The sequence below is a fragment of the Dipodomys ordii genome, unplaced genomic scaffold (assembly GCF_000151885.1).
Source record: "Dipodomys ordii isolate 6190 unplaced genomic scaffold, Dord_2.0 Scaffold3, whole genome shotgun sequence".
NCBI classification, from domain to species: Eukaryota; Metazoa; Chordata; class Mammalia; order Rodentia; family Heteromyidae; genus Dipodomys; species Dipodomys ordii.
Window position 1 is genome coordinate 7,248,238 of NW_012267219.1, and position 4,212 is coordinate 7,252,449.

Genomic DNA, 4,212 nt, shown 5'->3' on the forward strand with positions numbered 1-4,212 from the left:
TTCTTTGCTTTTCAATGTGTGTGTGTATATGTGTTAAAAATATTTACAGGCATTTATTTTTTTGGTGATGTATTACCTTTATCAGACTAGTTGACAAAGGAATACTTTTTTTGGGGGGGTCCAGTCGTGGGGCCTGAACTCTGGGCCTGGGCGCTGTCCCTCAGCTCTTCAGCTCAAGGCTAGCGCTCTACCACTTGAGCCACAGCACCACTAACAGTTTTTTTCTTTTTGCTTATGTGGTGCTGAGGAATCAAACCCAGGGCCTCATGCATGCAAGGCAAGTGCTCTACCACTGAGCCACCTTTCTAGCCCCGACAAAGGAATATTTTTATTTTTAAATGTTTTTAGTCTAAGGATGGGCTATGTCTAAAGTATTTTCTTTTCTTTTTTATGGTGTCGGAACTCAGGGCCTAGAACATGCTGGACAAGCTATCACTAAGCTGTACTCTTCCGTCCCTCCATTTTTTATATTTGTTTCTATTACTTGTCAACTTAGATATATAGTACTTAAGAAATCTGAATATGAGCCAAACTTTTTAATCTATAATCACATTAGGAAATGATTTCTTTCTCAATTTTTTGAGCAAGCCAGGTTAAAACTTTTATCTGGGGATGTAGCTCAGTGGTAGGATGCTTGTGGAGTGGAGTTATTTTGATCCCTGGCACATCAATTTTTAAAAATGCTATATATATATATATATGATATAGATACTTGTCTATGTGATATATGTATGGAAGCTGGTGTCTCACTCCTGTAATTCTGTTCAGGAGGCTGAGATCTGAGGACTAAGGACTGATGTTTGAAGCTAGACTGGGCAGGAAAATCCACGAGACTCTTATCTCCAATTAACCAGCAAAAAGCCAGAAGTGGAGCTAGGACTCAAGTGGTAGAGCACCAGTCTTGGGTGATAAACAATAAGGGATAACATCCATGCCCTGAGTTCAAGCCCTGGTAATGGCACATACATACAAAATTGTAATAAAGCCTCAGCTTTTCATTAGTCTAAAGGAAATGATCAGCTGTGCAGAGTAATTAAAATGATAAATGTTTGTGTGTTTATAACATTTACCAACAGTTTACTAAGTTTTCGATATATGTAACATAGAAATAAGAGCTTATAACTAGGTGCCAGTGGCTCATGCCTATAATCCTAGCTACTCAGGAGGCTGATTTCTGAGGATTGCAGTTCAAAGCTAGCCTGAGCAGAAAAGTCCATGAGACACTCATCTCCAATAAACCACTCAGAAAACCAGAAGTGGCACAGTGGCTCAAGAGGTATAGCACTAGCCTTGAGCTGAAGAGCTGAGGGACAGTGTCCAGGCCCAAAGTTCAAGCCCCGTGACCGACAAAAAAAATGAGCTTACTAGACTATAACTCTAAATCAAGTGGCTCTTGTGGACAATTTTTGGTGACAGACTCCATTTCTAAATTCAATTTTGTGTTTAACAATAGCTCCTTTCAAAACTGAACTAAATGTCTAGTTGTTTAAGACAGTGGTTTGAATTTCCACAAATGCTAATTTCACAAGTCAAATTTTAGGCCCATGCTTTTATTAAAATGCTGTAAGAGAAATATAGAAATTTGATTATTATGCTTCTTTTTTTGGGGGGGGTCTGGTTGTGGGGCCTGGATGCTGTCCCTTAGCTCTTCAGCTCAAGGCTAGCGCTCTACCACTTGAGCCACAGCGCCACTTCCGCCTTTTTTCTTTTTGCTTATGTGGTGCTGAGGGATCGAACCCAGGGCCTCAGGCATGCAAGGCAAGCGCTCTACCACTGAGCCACCTTCCCAGCCCTATTATGCTTCTTTTAGGAAGTAGAATGTCAATCCTACTTCCCACCACTTAAAAGTAGTGCCTCTACTTCATTATTTCCTTTTTTTTTTTTGGTGCTAGGGATCAGACTCAGGGTGCTCTACCATTGAATTACAGTCCTGACCCTTCCTAATCATCCTTTTTTTTCCCAATCATCTTTTTTATAATGACTGATCTGATGATGTGCTGACAAGTACCAAAATTAGAACTCAAAAATAATATGAAAAATTATTCTTAGGATGTGGTGGAAACACTTCAAATATATTTTTCCATTTCATATTTTTCCTCTAAGAATTCAAAATAATTTATTTTGGCTGAGCTGACTATAAAAAACAAGTTCTTTAGATTCTTTTACCTACACATTCATAGATTGGCATATTGAATAAGGATTGTGTTAATGAAAACTAATCTCTTTTCAATAAAGAAATAATAGAAGTAGGAAACATTTTTTTCCTTTGTAATTGAACTATTCCCATACAAGCCACTGACAGGGATCAGGTTGGCCTGAGTGGAACAATAGAGACAGAATTCCTGGTTTCTAATCATTCAGTAGCTCCGTGGCTGGGATAAGCCTTTACTACAGCATATATAAAATAGGCTGGAACTGTAAGGCCCTGCTGGAGTTGTGAGTCATATTTTGCAAGCTAGATGTGTGTGTAAGCCTGAAGGAAGGCAGAGCAGGTTTGCCCCAATTCTTGTGTGTGTGTGTGTGTTTTAGGCAAGGTTTTGCTATATAGCCCAGGCTGGCCTCCAAGTTATGATCCTCTTAGCTCCCATATATGTGCTGTGATTGCAGGTGTACAGCACCACCTTGCTTTTCCAGTCATCTTTGGTCCAGCTCTTCCTCCCACTATTTTGCAAATGAGCCTGGCTGACTGCCAATGGAGCAACGAGCCCAGAAGCCCAGAAGATTTATAGGAAGACCTTTGGAACAGCCCAGAGTAGTCCCAGTCTTGTCTTTTATTGCTACTCTCAGCTGCTGCTCTATGCATAAATCTGGCACAAAATAGTACTAACTACTTTGCAGAGTTGTTTTGAGGAAAACAACTTTAGGAGTTAAAACTTTCTCTTTTTTTAACCCTCTCTCACCCTTCTCCTCCCCCAATGAAATGTGTGCTGAATCTAGCTGAATCCAGCTGAAATTTTCAGTCTGCTTTCAATCAATACCTGTGAAAGGAATTACTAGGATTTAAATCAACCCAGTCACACCAAGGTGCAAAAAGTGGTTTGAAGGAAAAAAAACGACATTTTAAAAGAGGATAAGCTGACTGGAATAATTCTAGAAAAATGAGAACTTTTTATTTTTATTTATTTTTTTGTCAGTCGTGGGGCCTGAAGTCTGGGGCTGGGCACTGTCCCTCAGCTTTTCAGCTCAAGGCCAGCCCTCTACCATTTGAGCTACAGCACCAGCTCCAATTTTTTTTTTTCTTCTGCTTATGTGGTGCTGAGGAATCGAACCCAGGGCTTCATGCATGCAAGGCAAGCACTCTGTCACTGAACTACCTTCCCAGCCCCAAACTTTTTTTTTTATGTGAGGAGGCAGAATTCCCTGATTCCTTATCCCCTACCATGTCACCACCCCTGAAAGTGATCTTGAGCAGCTGACAGTAGAAGGGAACATTTATAAAGCAGATTTAAGTTAATTAGTACTCTATTGTCCTGGGACTTTGAAACTAGCCCACTCTCCCCTGTATCAAATGGCCTCTAAAATCATAACCACCTTGGTCAGAATCTTTCAGGAATGAGCCTTCTCTAGAAAGAAGGATCTAATACAGGACCTCAAACTAATGACCAGAAAGGATGTTTTCGTTTGAATAAGAAACTCAATCCAGTTGTTATTCCTCCCCCGGTTCCTGCCCCTTATCTCTACCAACTATCAGGAGGGGCGAGCTGCTGGGGCCCAGCAGAAATTGTTGCTACAGGGCGTACACGGGCCTGGGGGTTGCCAGGGCTCCGTCCTACAAGACCCCTGCTCCCGCCCTCCCCCAAACTTTAGCTAGAGCAGGCGAGTAGGGAGAAGAGAGGGAGGGTGATCAAGTCGCGCAGGAATCTGCCGTTTCCAGGAGGCTGGGAGGACACTCGCAGCTCCGGCGTGCACAGTCATTCAACGACCGAACTTCCCGGGTTCTGCAGAACTGCAGCCGGGAGCGCTCACCTGCGGCCACGTGGGGGGAGCCGGAACCCGGCCAGGAGGGGCGTGGCCTCTGCAGCCGGACGGGGCGTGGCTCTAAAGCATGAGGGCGCGGCCTCGGGAGCCTAAGAGGCGTGACCACAGGGTACGGGGTGTGGCCTCGGGAGCCGGGCGGGGGTGTGGTTGCCGGCGCACCGGGGCGGCGCAGCTCCTGGGAGCCGGGCGGGGAAACTTCGGGAGGAGCCGGGACGGCGGGTTGAGCGGCGGCCG